This window comes from Vombatus ursinus, unplaced genomic scaffold (genome assembly GCF_900497805.2).
Source record: "Vombatus ursinus unplaced genomic scaffold, bare-nosed wombat genome assembly UNPS02014781.1, whole genome shotgun sequence".
Lineage (NCBI taxonomy): Eukaryota > Metazoa > Chordata > Mammalia > Diprotodontia > Vombatidae > Vombatus > Vombatus ursinus.
Genome location: NW_020954559.1, coordinates 13,749,749 through 13,773,679, shown reverse-complemented (window position 1 = coordinate 13,773,679; position 23,931 = coordinate 13,749,749). Strand labels below are relative to the sequence as shown.

Genomic DNA, 23,931 nt, shown 5'->3' with positions numbered 1-23,931 from the left:
TTATTATATTGGATGTTTTTACTTTTTTTTCACATAGATCGGGGTTCAATCCAGAGAGGTAGTGGTGTAAATGTCTTTGATGTAAAGATAAACATCATCAATAAAACCTTTTTTTAAAGTATATTTTAAACAAAAGTTTGCAAGATGAATATTCCTTCTCAGGTCATACACATGTCTTCATTTTCAATCTTATTTAAAGGACCTTCACATCAGCCAGGGATTGGGGGGACGTTGTCATTTAGGGGCACCTCTTTTAAATGCCAAGGATTCCTGAAGAAACAGTAGGAAATTAAATATCACCAGAATTTCAGCATGGTTAAATGTACCAGATCTACTTATAGGCTTTCACAGATACTGAAGACAGAGAATGAACTAAGGTCAGAAATGAATTAAAGGAAGAAAATAGGCTAGAGTGCATTTGGAATGGCAAAGGACACACTGGGGATCACTTCTAAGACTAAGGATCCTTGTTAACTTGATTCTTAATTCTTTCTTTGTCTAAACTACTTCATCGTTTGTTTGAAAATAGTAGTTCAGGGTGTCCCAAAAGTATTAGTGCAGTTTTAAGGTATTAAGAGATGGGGAAAGGAATAAGTATTTACATCGTGCTTACTATGTTCCAGGCATTATGCTAAGTGCTTTAAAGATATTATCTCATTTAATCCTCACAACAACCCGGGGAGGTATGTACTGTTATTACCCCCATTTTATGATGAAGGAAACTGAGGCAAGCAGAGGTTAAGTGACTTACCCAAGGTCACATGGCTATCAAGTGTCTGAGGCTGGATTTGAACTTGTCTTCCTGACTCCATACCCAGTGCTCTATCTACTGCACCACTTCACCACCCTAGTAAAGCTTACAGCTGTATCAAGACCTTTGGGACACCTTTTATAATAACTAATGCATATAGATCTTTTAATGGTCTTCAAAATGCTTTCTATGATTTCAGCTGAGGCTCACAACAAATCTATGAGGTAGGTACTGCAAGTATTATTATCCCCAATTTTATAAATGAAAAAACTGAGGCCAAGAGAAATTAAGTGACTTACCCACGATCATGGTTTTGTGTTCATTAGCACAAAGCTAATAAATATCAGAGATGGGATTTGAAACTAGGTCTCTCAGACTGAAAATCCAACCCCCTACCCATTTTTCACACTGTTGATATCATAATTGATCATAAATCAGTTTTGATCATTTCTATTTTACCTGAATCATTTTTCCTGATCACCTAGGTTACAGGCTCCTGAAAGGAACCATGGTCCTTCTCTAGACCAACTAAAATATGATCCTTAAATTTAAGATGGCCTTAATTGTTAAAGACAAGGAACTTCTGAAACTTTTAAACAAATATACTCTACTACCTCCCACTGGTAAGGCTCGAACACAAGGCTCACATTTCACCTCTACTACTAATTTGCTGTGGGAATGAAACTTCCTCATCTCTAACATGAGGTCCAGTGGACCCCACAGATGTCCTCTAACATCTAGTGAGATTGGGAGTCAGATGACATAGGGCTAAAATTGGCCTCTGCTACTCAGTATCTGACGCTGAACACACTGAACCTCTCCCAGTCCCGGTTTCCTCATCCTTAAAATGATTGGGGTGCACGAAATGGAATCTAAGATAACTTCTGGTTCTACATCTATGATCTTCAAGATCCCTTTCAGTTTTTACAGTCTCTGCATCCTCTCCCTGAGGTCAGTTGGGTATCAGTACATCTTATTTCAAAAATGGCTGCAGAATACAGCCCTGTCCCTTTCCTCCACATATTCTATTCCCTCTTATTTCTTAAAGACAAAGTCTGTGATGTGTCCTACTAAAGAATATGCTATGTAGACTAAGGGCTTCTTCCACTTATGTTCATCCAATTCTCCCTCAAAAAAGGGCAGCTGTGATCCGACCTCAGACACATGATACTCACTAGCTGTGTGACCCTGGGCAAGTCACTTAAACCCATTGCCTAGACAAAAAAAAAAAAAAAAAGGTAAAAAAAAAATGGGGCAGCTAGGTGGTGCAGTGGATAGAGCACCAGCCCTGGAGTTAGGAGGACCTGAGTTCAAATGCGGCCTCAGACACATAACACTTACTAGCTGTGTGACCCTGGGCAAGTCACTTAACCCCATTGCCTAGCAAAAGAAAAAAAAAGGGTAGCTGTGGAAAAAGAGGTGGCAGTGGCAGTCATAGCAGAGATGCTAAATGGGTCTGCAGAAATGGCAATCACATAGGCTAATCTCTGCAAGTCATGGACTCTAATCATCTGAATTTTTATGTAGCCCCTCTAGAATCCCAAAAATATTAGTTTGCTAAAGGGAAGGTTTTATTTTCAAAAATTGTTTTTAAATAGCTAAAATCTCAACTCCACCTCTTTGCCTGTCAGTACTTGACTTTTCCCCATACATAGGAAGCAGTAATTTGTTGGACTGAACTAGAATCAAATGCTTTCCTACTTCCATGTTTGCCCATGTGGGTATGACTCCAAATTTGACTGAAGAAGAAAAGACATAGAATCACAAAGCTGCAAAAAGCTTAGATTGGCATGCTGAATGACTACAGCCCCAGGAAATGGGTTTTCCAGGAAATCACTGGAAGGTCTTGGAATGCTTTGAATCAGGCTGTGGCTTTTGCCTTGGCTGGAGAGCCAGTTGGCAAAACCTTTGATCATTCTCAGGGCTCCTTCAAAGACTCTTTCCATTGCTTCACTAATCTCTCTAACCCTACCACATTACTCTGTGACATATCATGATATTCCTGGAAATTTGTCCCCACACACCAAATGAATCAGCACAGTGTACAAGCCTATGTTACGCGCTTAATCAGAGGTACCTGATATTCAGAATCTCTGCCTTTTCCCAAAAAATGTCACCCTACAATCTGCTTACATGCCTAAGACACACCAAGTCACATTTCCTAACAGGTATATGAGAAAGACCAGAAGTACCATTAGTATTGTTCACATCAGTAAACTGAGGCACTGAGTATTTTTCCAAACAACCTAACTAAGGAGCCAGTGGCACTATCATCACAGAACTCAGAGTTAGCCTTAACATGAAGGTATAATGTGATAGTATAATTTCTCTTCGTTTCTTCATTCCTCTTCAATGACTTTCTACAAGTGTTGGTGTTGATGAGGTCAAAGATGCATATTCAATACCCAGGTGGGACAATTAGTCACCTCTTAAACAAAGGCACTAATTACAAAAGATACAGGGTATGAGAGTCACTCCCAGCTCTTGACGCTTAGAGAGAAAATGCCTCTATGAAAATAACATTAGATTAATGAAAAATTAGTACTCCTATATGCTATGAGTATACATGGAACTTTTCTTCATCTTTTTGGTTTATATTGTTTATGTCAAAATCATGCAAGATTCTTCAAAGGATTCAACAGAGATAATGTAAGATGCGTGCATGTGTGTGTGTGTGTGTGTGTGTGTGTGTGTGTATGTAGAGGTGTCTAAATATAAAGATGTGGCTCATTGGTTGCATATGAGATGTGGAATAGAATGAAAGATATAGTTGGGTCTTCATCCAATCCAGACTGGATTCCTTTAATAAGTTTTTGCTTCTGTTCCCTTGTATAGTAAACACAGGATTAAGTTGGCACAAACATTTGTTTCAAAACTGCAAGTCTTCAGTCAAGCATTTGGTCTAGGCTTCATGCTCTATGGAAGTCCTCCATTGTAATTCATGATTATGATGTAAGTGAAGAAATATTTCTCAGGTAGAATTTTATGACAATACCACCTTTTAAATGAGGGCATATTTTAAGGGGGAAGTTTCACTTTTTAGGACTTACTTATGAGATTAGTGCTTTATTTACAAAAAACAAACAAACCCATAATGGCCTATTTGGAATGAGGCTGAAATGGCTGATAGCTTCATGTTCTTGCTGATATAGGTGAAATATTTCAACTGAAGGAGCCTAGATTTTCTTAGTCATACTTCTTTTCAGTGAAATGAATAATTTCACTGAATCAGAATTCTTGAAATGAAAGAGATTTTAGGGATCATGTGGCCTGACCCAATCTTAAAATAGGATGAGATGAAGAAACTGAAACTCACAAAAGTTAAATAGTTTGCTTAAGTTCACACAATGAGGAAGTATCAAAGCCAAGACTGGAACTTGGAACCTAGTTCAGTTTCCTTCCCTTCTCCCCCAAATATATGCCTTGTTGCTCATATTCATACCTATTTCTCCCCTTTTCTAATGCAACATTCACATGGATTTTTCTCAGACAATTTTCTATACCATTGCTTCCCAATCATTTCAAAAAGATGTTTAAAATCCACTGAAGTCTCCAATCTTTAATTCTCCTGTTACACAAAAAGCCTTGAATGCCAACACAAAAATACAACTCTTACTATGCCACTTCACCTGCCCCAACTCAGCCTAGTCTACCAAAAAAAGTCAAAGGTAACATTCAAAGAAAGCATTTATTGTTACTTGAATTAGCTCCATTATGTTTTCCCTTTTTTTATTTTAATGTAGATTTTAAGAGAAAAGCAGGAAATTGATTCTGGAGAGATAGGAGGGAAATCCATCCCTTAATAATAACAAACTCTCTTGGGATATTCATTTGATACCATGATCATCTTTCAAAGAATAAACTATAGGCTAGTAAAGTGAAAGCTAGCAAATTTTAAAAATATAGGGTAAGAATTAATACTAAAAAACAGTAAGTAAACTATGTAGACATCTAATAAATCATATGCTACCATAGCATTTATTTTCCCAGCCCCCCTAAAACAAAAATATTACATGGTCCAGTTACAGTATGAATGATAAATCCCTTAAGCATCTCAGAAAGCAAAGTATGTGTTTGAACTTTCACAAAGTCCAGTCCATCTTTTTTTTTTAATCCACTTTTTTTGTTCTGAGGCTCTCCTCTTTTTTTAAGTGGCATCTTTCTCTTCCCTGCCCTCCACCAGTGACTACAACATTCTGAGCCAGAATCTGATTTCAGATATGTAATCATTCACTGCCACTTATTTTGCATAAATACTCACTACCTCTAGTGATATGTGACTATCAAACTAGGGTTACAAGTTGCTGAGGCTACCATTGCAACTACTCTAATATTAACACTGCCCTGGGACATTGACTCTAACCTTTTTAAAGAAATTCATTTGCTCATTCATTTATTATTTACCCAAATTTATCATCTTTAAGTTGGAAACTCTGGCCTTTATTTCATGGCATCCAGTTGTGGTTATGGCTTTGTTTTGTTCATTAAAATTCACATAAGTGCTTGTTTCATGAATTATTTGTCAGCAGTTGGCAGAATTAGGGATTGATGGGATCAGCACTTAGATTGCATGTAAATGGGACATTTGTGCTTTCTTAGAACACCACAACTTTGACTGGACCATGCATATGTAATGGATACATACACCATTTCCTAATCTCAAATTTCCTACCCCTTTTTCTTTAAACTTCACCAGTATGGTCTTCCTTTGTCTTTTTTTCTGACATTCTCTGGCACTTTATGAATCATTCATAGTAAATACACAGGCAATGTTGAACATATATCACTGAACTAAAGTCTAAGGTAGGGATGATAATTAACCATTGCAAAGGAAGTCACCCTATCAATTAAACTAGTTTGCTTAAATGCAATAATCTAGAAATGACACCTCCAAATACTGAATCCCATTCACCAAATGAAGTTCATTAGACTTACATAGCCAAGTGCAACCAAAACCAGAACATGCAAAGCTCATAGACTCACAGTGAGGTCTATTTATTTATTTATTATTTCTGTTATCAACCTTGCTGGATGATCTGTGATTTCATGGACAAGTGAGCTGCGATCTCCCTAGCAAAGATATTTCCTCTGTTTTCTCTCTCTTTCCATATGTTAAGTGTTTCTATTGAAAACTTTAAGGAACTCTAGCAATAATTTATTGTGTGCTCTCAATATTACCATTTTATAGACAATGAATCTTCATTTTTAAAAGCAACCATATAATGTGTCTTCTAGAGCCTTAAAATGTATATAAGCAGGGCCAAAACAATGACACCATCCTAGCTAATAGAGCCCAAGCCTTGTAAGTAATACAGGAAGAAAGGAATGACTTGGGATCAGAAATACTGGATAAGAAGAATAGCAACTTCTCTATATTGAAAAGGAAGAAAATCACAATCTCTAATAACAAACAAGAAATCTTACAATCTCCAATCTGAATGTAGTTTACATTTTTAAAAATATAGCACACATATATGTGAACAATATTCTGAATTTTTACTTACTCTCCAAGGGAAACTTTCTCCTTTCACCTTTTTTAGACACTAAGCTAAGATTTTCATTACCCTGATAATATACATCAAAACAACTACACGATGAGGCAAACACAAGGAAACAAACAAACTGGACGCAAGAGCCAAACACACCTGTACTTCTCTTCAGGACGAGCCACAATTCTGCAATATTTCGGTACATCAGGGAGATCAGACTTAAAGTCATATTGTCACAAGTCAATTTGCTCGAAGATTTCGGAAGACAGTGACCTATTTATCTGTAAGCCTGTCTTCGGCACACAAAGAGAGAGCAAAACTCCATCTTTCAGTCAAAGCCAAGCACAGGGCATACAATACCTTTCTTCAAATTACATACAAAAGCAAGCGTGCCTTGCAGCATGACGGAGCTCCCTCCAAAGGGTCAGTGGCTTTCAGATCAGGAGCTAATTTTTGCTTTGGGGCTTGAAGAACCAGTCGATATCCAGTTCAGTCCATTTATTTAATGTGTGGACACGTTAACCGTTGAAATACTACCAGAAAAAGGGCTCCTTTAAGCAAGCACCACCGGGTCCTTTGCTGTTGGATGTCAAAAACCTCCCTGCAGGAGCCCTCCGTTTAGCAAATGGTAACCTCTCAAGTAAAGCCATATTTCCTCGCTGCCTCTGTTCAGGAAACCTACAGTAAAACAGACTGCTTTCTCCCCCAAAGATTACTGACTCAACATTTTCTCCAAAGGTATTTCTTTTGCTCAGGGTTGAGGCAGATTAGAAAGAAGCAGAGCAATACCTACGGTACATTTTACCCAGGAGGCAGCTTTCAATTTGCTTACACATAACATTACTCATCTATACAATGGAAAATATTGCTTCATCCATATTATTTAGGTGAGTGCTTAATTCTTATGAGAGTTGTCCACAGAGTAGCACTGATTAGTGCTTTCACCATTAAGTGGAAGAAAAAGCAAATCGGATGGGCATGAATTTTGTAGTTTGCAACACCTCGACATCAGCCTAAGAACAGTACTGGACTTTAAAATGAGCCCACACTGGTAGGTAAATGGACAAGACCAGGACCAAATTTACTTGGAAACACAATGGGGTGTCGTGGAATGTGCTGGACTTGGAGTCTAGAAAGAGCTGGGTTTAAATTTTGCTTTTGATCATTCATAGTTCCTCCAAAACCTAACTTTATAGGGTTATTACGGAAAACAAATGAAAAGGTAAAGTATAGTGCTTTATAAATCTTCAAATGCTATATAAATGTCAGTGTTGACAATACTATGGTTAAAGTGAACATAAAAATGGTTACCTTTCTGTTTTAGTTAACCAGAAATAGAAGGGGTGAATGGTGCAACAATGTAGCAGGTCCTCTCAGGCTATGGGACATCCTCCTGGGGGGCCATGGCTGGGACCTGTGTTGACAGAACTCTGAAGGAGGGTCTCTTCACCTCAACCTCTTGGACTCTTTAGTTCCTTTCAAGATGTAGTTCAGGCAGCCTTTCTGATCCACCCAGTTGATAGCATTCTCTCCCTCCTCAAATTAACTTGTATTTACTTATATGTATACACAATGTTTGCTCCAAGTAGGACAGGGCAAGGATAGTTTCATTTTTCTCTTTGTATTCCTAGGACATGGTCCAGTGCCTTGCACACAGCAGTCAGATAATAACTATTTGTTGAGTTAAGCTGAAGGAGCCCCACTGCAGGGCAATAGGAATGGGCGTGGTGGATAAGGACCACTGTAGTAGCAGGACAAGATCTAAGTGGTGGCAAATGTCACCATGCCTCACTTCCAAAAATTCTCACCAGTGAAATGGACCTTGACTTAAGTCTGTAATTGATGTTGAAATGGCTTATGGAACTACGAATAAGAAGACTTGAGAAACTGATAGAGAAAGGTGGAACAGCTACAGATAAGAATAGAATGAACTCAAGGATCCTTGTACTACAAACTCCTGAAAATCTGTTATAACCAGGAGGAAATAAAAGTACCATATTTGCTTCTTATTTTCATGTATAACCTTCTATTGATTTGAGAGATTGAGGATGACAAGTCTAGTGGAGCAGGGAGACAGTGGATACAGTAAGATTATGAAAGTTCTGGAGGCCCAGAAAAAGAATTGTAGGACATACAATCTCCTCTGACTCTTCTCTTCATACCATGTCTCACCTTCTAATATCACTAAGGACCAGGGAATCTAGATGGGATAAGGAACAAGGCGATGCACCTCCTCAAGATGAGTTTCCAGGACTACCCCAGTGGAAACTAAACTGCTGGTCCCACCAGCAGAGCCTCTTCTTTCTTGCTCCTATCTCATCCCATTTAACCACAAAAGCTCCTGACCAAATTAAAGTGGCAGCAGGTCCCAAAGGATTTGTGCTATCTTATCTTCTACAGGAGCCCAGTCCTGTTTGATCGGATCATCATTTTATTCCTCATTGTCTTGCCAACCAGGTCTTTCTCATGTCAATATTATTATTATCATATGCATATAGAAACATTTATGAGGCTACTAAGACAAAGAGTTGTTTATATTCAGCGGTACCATTCGATAATCTACTGTAACTGAAACAGAGAAAGTTAGCATTGACATTGGTATATTTGCAACCTACTAGGAGATGTGTTACTTTGCAATGTTCCTTCAACAAGACGCTCCATCTCTCATGTCTGGACATTCTCTTCTGACTGTCTCCCATGCCTGGAACATTCTCCCTCCTCTTCTCTGTTATATTATTCTGCTATGCTACAGATCTCCCTGGCTTCCTTCCTGGCTTCTATAGGAAGCCTTCCCCAACCCCTCCTCTCTTAATTCCAGTGCCTTCTCTCTGTTAATATTTCCTATTTATCCTGTATATATAGTTTGCTTTGAATATATTTGTTTGCATGTTGTCTCCCCCGTTAGATTGTAAGCTCCTTGAGGGTAGGGGCTGTGTTTTGCCTCTTTCTGTGACCCTAGAACTTAGCACAGGGCCTGGCACATAGGTGCTTAATAAATATTTTGTTTGTTTGTTTTGTTTTTTGGTGAGGCAATTGGGGTTAAGTGACTTGCCCAGGGTCACACAGCTAGTGAGTGTCAAGTATCTGAGGCTGGATTTGAACTCAGGTCCTCCTGACTCCAAGACCAGTGCTCTATCTACTGTGCCACCTTAGCTGCCCTGGTGCTTAATAAATATTGACTGATAACCCGGTTACCTGGAGAGGTGACTCATTTTTTCCTTTTCTTTCTTCTTCTTCTTCTTTTTTTTTTTTTTAAAGAAAAATGCTTGTGGCACTTTGGATAAGCCCTTTCATATGCTGGCCCCCAGAAAAGCTACACAAGGACCAAGCACGCACACACAAACACACACACTATAACTTAGTACCCAATCAAAACCCTAGCTCCAAATCCCTCACTTATGTGTTAGGCGATATCACCACACTGCTTTATGATAGGCATAACTTCTCTTTCTCTTCCTCTCCCTCTCTCCACTGCTGGCTACTGTATTTCCAGTCTCCACTTGTCTCATGGTTGCTGAACATCTTTATGCTGTCATCTTCTGAGCTTATGCTCTTCATTGGCGGTGCAATGACTTCTATCTGACAAGAGCATAGCCACGGCTATGAGTTACTATACATTACTAAATACTATACTATACATTGCTAAGGGCAGTAGACACAAATATCAACCAGAATACCCTGGGCCTTATCAAGACTATCATTTTGACTGCTTATGTCTAAGATTAAGTCTATGGTCCAATCCCTATTGAGGATCTTGCATCCCCTAAACCCAAACTGAGGACTTTGCAAATGAAACAAACTACACAGGTGGCTGTGTAGCAGCTAGGACAAAGAATCTTCTCCCAGTGTCATGCAAATGAAAATAGGAATGAAAGCTAAATGAAGGTAATTTATTTGCCTCTCACTTTTTTGGTCCACATTCTTGCCTTTATGATATATCCCACAGTAAGGAAGCCCTAGACTTTTTACTTGGGCCAACACAAAACCCATTTCTTTATCTATAAAATACTTGACACTAGTTATTTTTCTCTACTTGAAGGCATTCACTCTGTTGTGTATCAATAACAAGTAGAATAACATTACCAGTTTTAGTCTGAAGGCCAAACATGATTCTAATTTTATTTTTTTAAGATTTGGCTTCTTGGTAGAAACAAGCTGTGCTTTTCTAATAAGCGTTACTCTTTGCACCCATCTTCTTCCGGCCAATCTATCCAAGGATATGTTAGCTTCTAGTCCAACAGTCTATTACAAAATGGCAAGCCACTAAGGTAGCTGAGGGCAGCCAGGTGGCACAGTAGATAGAGGGCCAGGCCTGAAGTCAGGAAGACTCAGATCATCTTCCCAAGTTAAAATCTGGCCTCAGACCCCAGCTATGTACCCCTGGACAAGTCAATTAGCGTTGTTGACCTCAGTTTCCTCATCTGCAAAATAAGCTGGAGAAGGAATTGGCAAACCATTCCAAGATCTTTGCCAAGAAAACCCAGATGGGGTCACAAAGAGTCAGATATGACTGAAACAACCAAACAACAAGAAAATAGCTGAATTCATAAAAATGATAAAAAAAACATTGTTTGAAACTCTACCATAAGGAATTGGGGGAGTTTAGCCTGAAGAAAGGCCCTGATGACATGATAGCTGTATTCAAATTTTTAAAAAGTTGTCCCCTGGAAGAGGAATCAGACTGGTTTTGCTTGGCCCCAGAGGGCCGAATAAGGATCAGTGGATGAGAGTCTCTGAGAAGCAGATTTAGCTTGACAGAATGATAAACCTTCAAAATATTATTTTTCCAAAAGTAGAAGGGCCTGCCTCAGGAGGCAGTCCAAGAGGAAGCTGGATGACTTCTTATTTGGGACATTGTAAAGGGGACTCTTTTTCAGGTAAGAGATGGACCAGATTTTCAATTCAACTAACACTGTCTTCTACACATAAGACATTGTGTGAGGCAATGACAAAAAACAAAATGATCCCTATTCTCAAGGAGCCTATATTCTACTGATGACTAAAGTCCCATTCAATTCTGTTATTTTAAGACATGTTTTACCTAAAGAAGGCTAATCTGTTCAACAAATGGTATGATGTTTATGGGCACTGGGTAGCAATGACCTATAGACTGGAACATTTCATTTCCTTGTTTGCAAAGGAGACTTAATAGAAGAAAAAACAAGAAACAAAAGATAAAAAACTTTGCATGATATGACCAAATCATCTTGACAGTGTTTCTTTTAGTAGCAATTCTTTGTTTTTATCTCTTGGTATGGTCAGAATTTAGTATCACTATAACTACTAGTACTTTTTAGTTCTTTTGGCTACAATGGTTTGTTTGAATGAAATTTCCGTTACTATTCTGTTAAAAATACTACAGTGATTTTCTAAAAGGGGATGATATTGGAGATTTCTGCAGTAAGATTATGTCAAGGCTTAGCTCACAGTCTCTAGCATTTTGATGATTTAGGGGAAGAAAAACATACAAACTAGAAGCATTTATTATCATGGCTGCTTCCATGCCTCCTGGGTAGTCACAAGCGCAGGAAACTGCCTAGATGACTAATTCAGTGACTCGGAGCCTATACGATGCTTAAGAGACACCTTTCTGTCAATGATGCTTCATGCTGAAGTTGAATTCCTACTTGCATCATTAATCAAGGCAGCCAGAAGTGCTAGGTAGCAGAGCACTCTAGCCTTGATTAAAATCATTTCTGGCAGAACATAGAACTGATAGCTCCCCTCACTCTGCCATCCTCCCCCATACTGACTTTGCCAGCAACTTCACCAGGTGTAAAAGTACCTGAATCTAGGTACTGAGGAGTTTTGCACAGCCGAGGCAGTGGAAAGACAGGGAAAAACTACATCTACAGTGGATCTAGATGGTGCAGTGGAAAGAGTGCCAGGCCTGGAGTCAAGAATACTTGAGTTCCAATCTAGCCTCAGACATTTACTAGCTGTGTGACCCTGGGCAAGTCACTAAACCCTGTTTGCCTCAGTTTTCCCTTCTGTAAATTAGCTGGTGTAGGAGATGACAACCCACTCCAGTATCTTTCTCAAGAAAACTCCAAATGACGTCACGAAGAATCAGACACAACCAAATCCCAAACAATAAACATGATAGCAAAGGCCCTTGATGAGTTTCAACACATTAGTCCAAACTTCTTGCCTCTGGTCTTTGTCTTTTTTCCTGACTTGTTAAACCTTGAAAATCACTTTAGCTACACCCAATGGGGCTAAAAGCCACAAAGAAGATATGAAAATCATATATCATATAATCATAAAGATTATCCAGTCCATTCCTCTCATTTTTGTAGTTATTCAGTCATTTTTCAGTTGTGCCTGACTCTTTGTGACCCCATTTGGGATTTTCTTGGCATAGACACTGGAGTAGTTTGCCATTTCCTTCTCCGGCTCATTTTACAGATGAGGAAACTGAAGCAAACAGGGTTAAGTGACTTGGCCAGGGTCACATAGCTAGTAAATGTCTGAGGTCAGATTTGAACTCAGGAAGATGAATTTTCCTGACTCCAAGGCTAGTACTCTATCCACTGTACTACCTAGCTGCCCCTATCTCATTTTACCCATTAGGAAAGGGAGCTTTGCAGATGCTACCATCATTTTCTGCCAGCATTTATTTAACTCCTACTATAAACAAGAGCATGCCATTATTGGTGGTAGAACCAGGAAAAGAAACTCCTAATTCCTAGTCCTATGCTCTTAAATGACCAAGCCCTCACCAGGACCAGTTAGGCTTATTTGTAACTTCATTTGTTACCTCGTTCTTCTTTCCACAGATGGCAGCTGGGGCATTTTCCTAATTCTGACATGTCATTCCAATTCAATTCAAAATATTTATTGAACTATCTAGTGTGTATGAGTACTGGAGGAAACTCCATAAAGAGCAAGCCTTCAAGGATATTATAACCTAGTACATGAGAAGACAAGTATAAAATACATAGAAGGCAGAATAAGCAATGCCTTTAAAAAAAAGGCTAAGCAAAGTTCTGCAGGAAGTGAAGATGACTTCTGGCTGATGGAGTACATGGAAAGAATCAGGAAATCTTTCAAGGACATGGCAATTGAGATGGGGTTTGATGGAAGAGGTGGTTTTTCAAAAGAAAATATTGCAGAAAGGGGGGAAACATTCTAGATAGAACAGTATGAGCAAAGATACTGAACTCTGATCGAATATTCTCTTGAGGACAGCAGGATTGCTCTGATTGGTACAGATTGAGATTGGCACAAATCTTGCTCTCTTATTGAGGAAGATTAAGTTTGGATGGGTAAAATAAGATCAGAATGAAGGAATATCTGAGGAATGTAGATTGCAGCAGTTTGAAGACTTCAAAGATGAACTGTTTTTTACCAGAGTTGGGAAAAGTATAAATAACAATGTCCTCTACATTAAAGAATAGAAACCATGGGAGGTGGCCTTCTATTGGCTTAAGGAAGGACGGATACTTAGGCAAAGGCTAAATTTGCTCCTGGTTTTCTACATGTAGAATTCTGGCTCCTTTCACCAGGTGACAACCTATCTGTGATGTGGGCAGTCTGTGGTTTCTTAATTGATTAATTGTTTTATTATGATGCACAAATACAGGGTACATATGGTATGGGAATGTTACTCCACCTTCACCTAAATCAATGAGTTTCAGTAATGGTTTTTCATGCTGTGGGTATCTGAACAATAGAAATTGAAAGGAAACCAACTACCCGTGAAGGAAAGAGGCTTCCAGACAGTTCTAAGTGCCTTAAACCACTTCTATTCCCTGAAGATTAATTCTAAACCAGAAACCAAAAGCACCACATCCCATTACCAATCCCTTGAGATAGTTATTTGTTGTAGGAAGCCATGTTGTCTCTAGAGCATTCTTTAAGAGCACACAAAGAAGGTGTCTGGCCTAAAATCAGGAAGGGAGGTGAAAAGGGGAAATGAAATCCAGCTTCAGACTGTGATAACTATCTTGTGTTTAGAATTGGCAGGTCAAGGAGCTTGTAAGCCTTTTACTTTCCTAGGAGTAAGTTCCCTCAGAACTTCAGGCCAGAATTGAGACCAAGATACCACAAGGTAGGCCAACAGGGAGGGGGTAATATTTGGGGGGTGAGGTGGGTTAGAAGGAAGGCATACTCTCTGAAATCTTCTCTCTATTATACAAAAGTTTTCTTGCTTGTTTTAATCTGTGCTAAATGAAGTCTAAATTGATGGATGAAAACCTCTGGTTGATAATAACATACAGAGTTTACCATTTTTAAAGATGAGTGAGGGGAGACAAGTTTCAAACCTTGCCTAGAAAGCCCAAGTGCCTTCTCTCAGCTCTGCCATTTTGAAAACACAGCAGAATGTCTTTGCAAGCTATGTGATTGGTACAGCTGAAGGCCCAGAAGGCTTGTTATTCTTTCTCAGATTTATCTAACTACTGATAATTTGCTGAAAACAAACTATGGAGAAAAATCCACCATCGTATAAATCTTTTAAAATTTACCTAAGACAGAATGTCAGGGACAGCTAGGTGGATAGAGCATCAGACCTGGAGTCAGGAAGATCTGAGTTCAAATTTGGCCCCAGACACTAGCTGGGTGACCCTGGGCAAGTCCATTTAACCTCTTTTTGTCTCAGTTCTTCATCTGTAAAATGGGGACGCACTGGAGAAGGAAGAGGCAAACCACTCCAGTATCTTTGCCAAGAAACCCCAAGGACAAAATCCATGAGGGCATGTAGAGTCAGACACAACTGAATGACCAAACAAGATAAAATGTCATCTTCTGCATATCTGTGCTAAATAATGTTATTTATACTAAATACAGCTAGACCTAGGAGATTTCTAATGTCCTTTCTGGTTTTAAAATTCTATGATACCATGAAAGCTATTGGAAAAAGATAGATGGATATTGGAAAAGGAAGGCATTAAAGAATGACTAGGTAGGTTGAAACCTCCCCAAACTCAATCACAGATTCAAGGAGAACAGAACCTAGGTTTCTCATTAGGATCACAGATATATATCTGTAAGAGAACTTAGAAGTAACCTAACCCAATTTCTTAATTTTACATGTAGTGGAAACTGGATTGGAGTACAGATGAGAGGCTTCATGATTTAGTAGATAAGAATGCTAAATTTATAATTAGGAATTAGGAAGACTGGGTTCAAATCCTGGCTCAGTCACTAATTATCTGTGTGACATTAGGTAAGACATTTCACTTGAGTCTTAACTTCCTCTTATAATAGAACAGGTTGAAAGAGGGAAAAAAAGGGAAAGTCATCTGGTCAATAGTGAAAATATTCAAGAATCAATGTTTATGATTGCACACAGAAAATCAATACCAAATTGCTTACTGTTTTGGGGAGGGGAGAGAGAAGAAAGGGATAGAGAAAAATTTGGAACTCAAAAAAAATTTTAAATGAACGCAAAAAATTGTTTTTACATGTAATTGGAAAAAATAAAATACTGTTTTTTTTAAAAAAAATCAATGCTTAGTTGACCCAGATGATGTGGTAGATAAAAAGGACAAAGGAGCAGTTCTGGATTTTTGTCTTGCTGTGGCTTCTGTTCCCACCACCACCACCCTAGGCTCCTTTCTAAGGCCATTTGTAATATATATTTCACAGCACTTTTGCCACAGTGGTTCTCTAAGGTGGGTAATATGAGTCCTGCTGCTCTTTTGCAGGACAGGAAACTGATACTAAGAAAGACGAAGTAATCTGCCCACTGCCTCACAGCTATCATGGGGAAGAGCCAAGACTCAAGCTGAGGTTTTATTGTTCTTTCTTGCCTTCTCCTTGGATCACCTCCCATATTTCTGCTCAGTACTGACATGAACAACTGTCTTGAATTCATCTCCAAATTATTATAAAATGATGTGATTAGGCTCAGAGATCTTTAAGGTCCCTTCCAACTCTATATCTATTATCCTGTGAGAAAACTGGAGCACAGATTAATGGGAGAATCAGAATTTGAACCCAAGTCCTCTGAGTCAAACTCTCACTCCTTCCATGTTATCATGCCAAAGAAGTCAGAGAATACTGCAGAGACAGAGACACAAGAAGTCTAAGACAGAAGAATGGAGGAACTGAGAAGAGAAGAGAACTCTTTTAGACACTGGGAGGTAGGAGAGACCCACAGCTTGAGGATTCCAAAAAACTAGTGTATAGTTCTTGAATAAAATATAGTTTCTAGAGAACCAGACAGGATTTACTTTTTTCCTAAGCAGCCAGAGTAACTCAATAAGTTTTGTCATAGATAGGTGATAGAAGGAATAAGAAAACTAATTCTACATTTCTCCATGAAGGAGATTAACAGATTGGAATCTTAAGATCAGAGAGAGGTATCCAGATCCAGGACATTGCTATAACTTGATTCCTATCTAGAATTGCCTACCTGTATGTAGTTTATGACCATAATACCACCACCCCACCAAGTAGCATTTAAATACTGCCTTAAGGTAAAGAAAGCACTTTACAAATAGAATCTCATTCGGTTCCCACAGTATTATTATCCCTCAAAACTTTACAGATGAGGAAACTGAGGCAGACAGAGGTAATATAACTTGCCTTGGGTTAGATAGCTGGTATGTGTCTGAGGTCATATTTGAACTGGGGTCTTCCTGACACCAAGTACCATGATCTCTCCACTATGGCATCTAGTTGCAATATAATTTGAAGGATGAATTCAAGACAACTGTTCATGGCAGTAGTGAGCAGATGCATGAAAAGTGGTCCAAGGAGAAGGCAAGAAAGAACACTGAACTTTTAGTCAAAAGACTTCAGCTTGATTCTTGGCTCTTTCCCATAATAGCTGTGATTCAGTGGGCAGGTTGCTTCATCTCTCTGAGTGTCAGTTTTTTGACCTGCAAAATTATTGACTTTAGACTTCTACTACTCTCCTCAAAAAGCCATTGTTGTGAAAGTGTTGAAAAATGTGCACTGCAAACGGCCTTAGGAAGAAGGTGGTGGCAGAATCCATGGCAAAATGAAAAACTAGAACTGCCCCATTTGCCCCCTTTCATCTATCACATCATCTTGGTCAACTAAACATCCATTCCTGTTGACCAGATGACTTTCCCCCTCTCCCTTTTCAGCCTATTGTCTCTAAACCACTGAAAACTAGCCTAGCTCTGTGCTCTGAAATATCACATCCTATTTCTATTTTCCATGAGCTCCAGAAATCTAAACCACTGAAGCCTAGATGCATCATCTGAATTTCAAATATTTTGTTTTATTCCTGTCTTCTGTCTTTAAATCTCTTATTTCCACTAAACCTCAGACTGAACACTCCCTTGTGACAAAGAAAAGCAGGCATAGATACAAATCTTGTCTGACCATGAGTACAACATCCCAACCTCCCCTCCTTTTCTGCCTTGAGGGAAGAGATATGTCTCCTTATGTCTTGTTCAGGACCTTCACTCATTTTCCATTTCTTAGACTTCCACTTCCTTTCAAGTGGTCTTCCCATTTACATTACTGTAAACATTTAATTCTCCTTATTTTGCTCTCTATCACCTCATGTTTCTCCCTCCCATGTTTCTATGGCAAATGCTGAGAAACATGGGAAAATCTGTCTGAACTAGTACAGAGCAAAACAAACAGAACCAAGAGAGCTAAATATAAAATGATTTAGAACAATAATCACCTCTGAATTTAATTTAAGTAAGCATTCTTCTTTCTATGGTTTTACCCAGAAAGATGCTGTGTAAAGCTCAATTAATGTTTGTGTTGTTTCAAAATGAAGGATCTAAATTGTTGGCCCCTAGTCTCATACAAATATTTAAGTAGCAACTTTCAAGGTGTAATAAGTGTTTTTAATTGCTCCTCTGTTAGGAGGGGTACCATCTTAACTCTTAGAAATTATGGCCATATGATATCTTAGAGCTCTGCATGCCTTTAGCAAACACTAGCCAGGTTGGAAACATAAGGAAGCCATAAAGGAAGATGCTGAAGAAGGGGATATCTCCTTGTAACATCTTTAATGTTAACATCCATCTCTATAAAGATCTAATTAGCATCCAGTTCATTTCTTAAGCAGATATAAAGAGCAGCAAAAAAGATTTTCTAATTAGTACCAAGCTCTTTTTAGCATCCAAATGTGCTCTTTGCTGCTATAGCACACTCTTACCCAATCCTCCCCACCTCCCACCCCACTCCCCCCAGACGGAGAGATAGTGAATGCACTATGCTTCACTGGGGCACATTGAAAAAAAAACAACAAAAAAGATTGTGTTGTAGGTAATGTTTCCTTTGGTAAGTAAGGAATCTAGTTTAGCATTTAAGAGAAGTCAACCTTTAAAATCAATCAATGGGCATTTTGAGTTTCTATTATGTCCAGCACTGTGCTAGTGATGGAGATACAAAGTCACATATGAAATTATCCTTTCCCTTGAGAAACTTACATTCTAACAAGGGACATGTTGTATAAGTGAGTATGTGCATGTGCATGTATGTATACAAATACACACATAGATACATGTATGTATATATAGAAATATGCACACATATATCTATATATAATATTACATGCTTATACATACCTTCTGATGTGTATGTATGTGTATGTATAATTTCCGTTATCTAATTGGTATAGGGAGTGTCCAGTGAATTCCAGATGAGTAAGTGAGTCATCTGTAACACTCAGAGATTAAGAGACTTGCCCAGCCTGGGTTATACTCAGTGTGTGTTAAAAGGCTAGAACTAAACATAGGTCTTTCTTAGTACAAGGCTGGCTCTTACTACATTATACCAAGCAGCCTCTCATATATGAAGGTATATTTTGGTGTAGCTAGGTGGTACAGTGGATAGAGCACTGGCCCTGGAGTGAGGAGGACCCGAGTTCAAATCCAGCCTCAGACACCTGACACTTACTAGCTGTGTAACCCTGGGCAAGTCACTTAACCCCCTTGCCCCGCCCCCCCCCCCCAAAAGGCATATTTTATGTATATACAAGTTAAATTTAGTAGGGGAGGAACTAGCTGGACTGATAAGGAAATACCTGATGTAGGAGATGGAATTTCATCTGAGCTTTGAAGGAAGCTAGGGATTCTAAGAGGCAGATGTGAGGTGAGAGTACATCCCAGGCAAGAGGAACAACCTATGCAATGTCAAGGAGACTGGAGATCGAGTGTCACATGTGAGAAACAGCAAAAAAGACCTGTTTCTATTGGTTGTTCCTTCTGTCCATCAAACCACTAAGCTAGAATGGTGGCCATGCGAGGAGAAAGGGACAGACACGAGACACATTGTTTAAGCCAGCCTAAAGTGATCTTAGATAATGTTCCTGGGGGAGAATTAAATATTCATTGGACAGCAGACCTTCTTTCTGAGGTCCAGTTACCTTCTCAATTTTTTTTTTAATCAATACAGTCCACATTGTGGTTTCTTTTAAAGAATAAAATGGCAAAAGAGAGTCACCAAAAATGACACTCTATTGATCCATTTCTCTGAAGGCATCTCTCTATTGATCTATTTCATTGAAGTTGTAGGCATCCTGACTTGCACTGAATTTTAAGAAGATTGACAAGCACGTAAGACACTAAGGTCCTAAAACCATTTATTTATCAACTGTACTGATGTAATCTCGGCTGGATCCAGTTTGGGACTAAATCCAACAAATGCAGGAACCAAGAAAGAGCAGTAGGGATTTCTGCAAGCAATTCATATCCTTGAGGTAGTGGCCTACGTGACTGATGAGAGACAAAGACAGTGAAGCAAAGACTAGAAGCCACACCCTCCCTTCCTCATATACTCTCCCCACTCCCATCCTCACCATTTCAAGGTAGAAACAGCTTCTTGCCAAAAACCAAACCTCCATGGCCCCATGCAAAACCACATAGAAGCTAGCAGACACAGGGGACAGAGAAAACACAGAATCACGCACAGCAGAGAGGTTCCTCTTTTCCACATTTTCCCCACCACAAAGGCTAAAATAATCAGCAGCTGGTTTTTGTGGTAACAAAAAAAAAATTCAAAACCAAGTGGGGCATAGGGGAAAGTGGAAAAAGTGGTATGAACAGAAACAGAAGTAAAGAGAACCAGAGAAAAATATAACGAGTGACTATCATAATGTAAATAAAACCACACTGAAAGGCAGCTGGACTTTCATAAATTGCAATGACTGATCTTGATCCAGAGCAGATGATGAAATGTACGCATTTCTCTCTTATCTGAAGAGAGGTGAGGGGGTGGGGAGGCTATTGGTACTAAATGTCATATGTTCTACCAAACATACTTACTATGCTGATTGCTTTGCTTAACTGTTTTTCTTTGTTACAAGGAAGAGTCCAGTGGGAGGAGAGGCATATCAGAAAATGACTGCCCAATTTTTGTATTTATACCATACAAAAACAAAAGGCATCACTATAACTTGAAAAAAATAAAAGCCAACCAGCAACTGCCAAGCCATGGGACCAATGATCTGGCTTGAAGCCATGTATAGTGTTCCAACTAATAAACATTTATTAAGTACCTGCATGTGTTTAGCACAGGTGCTAAGGCACCTGTTCCCTGTTCCCCGATTTCACGAAGCTCACACATACACAAAATGACACATAAATTCACGAGAGAAGTGAAAACTATGTATTCTATGAAAGATGCTCTTGTGGTGTGGGAAAACATCATTATTGACTGGGAGTTCTAAGGCTAGGCTTCACTTGGGAGATGAAATCCTCCCCAGATTTTTAAATCAAGCTCAAATGTCAACAAGTGTTGATAGGAGAAAGCTTTTGTCATCTCTTCCTGAGACAGTTGGTTTCCTTTGGAGCTTGGGTCAAAGAAGTCATACCTTTCTGTATTCCTGGGAGAATGAACATTGATCAGAAGTGGAAATATTAGTCTGGACTATAAAAAGATCCACTAAGCTTCCACCAATCAGATGATGAAGTAAAGTCACTGTTGATGAAAGCTGATCAAACTGGCTCTGGACACAGAATAGCTCACGATTATCTCCTATTATTATATGTTACAGATGACTTTTGGGAAGATATAAGAATCTTCACATTTTGATGAATTTTTGTCAAAGAATAGCATGTAAACTGGCATCTTTTTTCTTGATTCATCCTCATTTTGAATCAAGCAGTCAGACATCTAAATATCATAACAGTGTTTAATAGTACAATCAAGGCAGGGAACATTAGCCACAGCAGACAGAAGAAATGCTTCGGTCCAGCACAATCTGAAGCATTATAGGGTTTATCAGTCATTCCATACATAGCATGCCAGTATAGAAGAATCAAATCTGTCTGGGGGGAAGGGAACCTTCACTGGAAACTAAATCAACATTCTGACCATGAGGCTGGAATACAGTTGTAAACAGCATCAGTGCCTGAAGGAAATAGCTGCAGTATTATCTGAGAGATAGACCTAATATTGTAGTTTTTCCTGGCTGCCTGACACACACCAGTCATTGCAGCCACATTTGTGTTTAGTAACAAACAGTACAAGCAATGTTGTATTCAGGCATAGCAGGTTTTGATGAATAAAACTATATTTGTTTGAAATAAATGAACAAGTCATATTTGTTAGGCAGTATCTTATTTATCATTTGTCCTCTTCCTTGTTGAGAGGTCATCATTACAGCAGTTATTTAGGCCAAATAGTTAAAGGAATTATGAATGAGAGAGGGAGGTCCCCCTTTCTGGTCCACCAGAATGCCCTTTGCAAATGTGGCAAGAATGAGAGATTTAATCACCAGAACAGATCTTTACAAAACCAAAAATCTATCACCAAAAACCCTTATGCACTTCCTCACTTGGTAACTTTAGAGGCAGCCTTATGCAGATGTGATAACTGTCCACACAACAGAGTGTGTATATGTGTGCGTGTGTATGTGTGTACATGCATGTATGTGTGAAGGGGGATGTGCATGGGGGAGGGGAAGGAGAGGAGTTGATTTAAAGGCATCTTTAAGATCACATGTCTCCCAAATGGTCTTCCTCCCTCTGGTGTCTTCCCTTTCCGATATTTCTTTTATACTGACAAAAGGAGAACCTATCAAAACACTTCCTTTGTATTTAAAAAAAGTTTTGATTCTTTTTGGTTTTGCTTCATAGTCATTTCCTAATTTTTTTTTTTTACACCACGGGCATCATTTTCCTACCCTCCAATCTCACTACCACTGATTCTCCTTCATAAGTAATAAAAATAGTTAAGCAAAACAAAGATAATATTTGAGAATATATTCAGCATTCTTCACCCATAATCAAAGACCATTATTTTCATCAAGCTACTCTCTTGCTAAAAAAATCTTCAATGATTCTTTCTTATGCTCAGGATAAAGTTTATATATATTCCTTACCTTGACATTCCAGGCTTTCTAAAATCTGTCCCCAACCAACCTTTCCAAACTTATGAGTTAGTAATGATCCACACACTATTATCCCCCCCCAAAAAAACTTTACAACATTCCTTTTTCTCCATGTACATGCATTTCACCAGGAACATTCTTCTCCTTAGACAGTTGGCATGGAGGAAAGAGTATCAGTCTTGGAGTCAGGATGATTTGAATCTGAATCCTGCCACATATACTTACTAGATATGGATGTGACTTTAAGCAAGTCATTTACTCACTGACTGCCTCAGTTTCCTCATCTATAAAATGGAGATAATAACAGCACCTACTTCACAGGGGTATCTCGAGAATAAAATGAGATAATATATGTAAAAAGTCCAACCTTAAAGTACTCTTTAAATGCAAGTTATTATTACTAACTATAACAATATATTAAAATCCTATCTGTCCTTCAAGACAACTCAAATTTCTTTTCCTCATTTACTACAACTGACACTGATTTCTCTCTTCTCTGAATAAAGCACTCAGAGTCTCGCACATGATTTAACATTTTTAGCACTGAATGTGTGCTATTTTATATAGTATTTTTAACTACTTCACATTCCTAAGTCTTATCACTAAGAATATAAGTTCCTTGAAGGCCCAGACTTGCTCATTATGGTGTTCATAACTCCTACATCAACTAGCATAGTGCTTAACATATTGCTAGTACTTACTGCCTTACTCCCAATTTGATTCAATTCAACAGATATCTATTAAAGGCATACTATGGACAAGGCACTGCACTAAGTACTAGAGTTAGAAAGATCAACAGTGATATAGTCTTGCCTTCAGAAAGCTTACCATCTCCTATAGTTAAGAAGGCTATAAAAGCTAACAGGGAAGTACCTTCTCCAGGAGAGTTTATACAGTAGTCACAGAATTACCACCCCCTCCCCTCAAAACAAAAAGAGAGTAGTCCTCAGGCATGTAAATAATTACTGCTCAAGGTGACCACCTTGTGGAAGCCTGGAGAATGATGTCCCTTTGGACTAAAACATTTTAGGAACCTTCTCTCTTTGCCATAAACACATCTCATATCAATACAAATTGTTTGCAGCTTCCAAAACCACAACAACCCCTAGAACAACATGCAAGTCTGTCCTTTCCCCATTCTTTACAAACTAAACAGGAAGACCACCCTTACCTGATTGAAATAACAGACACACCATCCAAGAGATCTAATCTCACTAAACAATGAGCATTTTTGCTCTGTTCCTATTTCCCTGTGCACTTCCTGCCACCAGGTCAGTGAGGAAGCCTGGAAACTAAAGGCCTCAGCAGGAACTTGATCTTAGGTTTTCTACATTAACCACAGCCCCATGTGTAATCACTTTGCTTATTCCCAGGCAGGCTAAAATAGTAACCAAGGGTGGGATTATTAACATTATTTG

General features: G+C 38.8%; 1 protein-coding gene across 8 annotated transcripts in view; it reads right to left on the bottom strand.

Annotated features, from left to right (window-relative positions):
* LOC114046234 (guanine nucleotide exchange factor DBS-like) overlaps window positions 1-23,931 on the bottom strand; it is a 366,695-nt gene that overhangs the window by 165,738 nt on the left and 177,026 nt on the right. Inside the window, exon 1 of one of the 8 annotated variants that reach the window (XM_027866481.1) lies at window positions 6,397-6,409. The exons of the other annotated variants lie outside the window; for them this stretch is intronic. The gene's annotated coding sequence lies outside the window, so the exon portion shown is untranslated. Of the gene's footprint in view, window positions 1-6,396; window positions 6,410-23,931 lie in introns of those variants that run through there. 8 annotated transcript variants of the gene reach the window in all.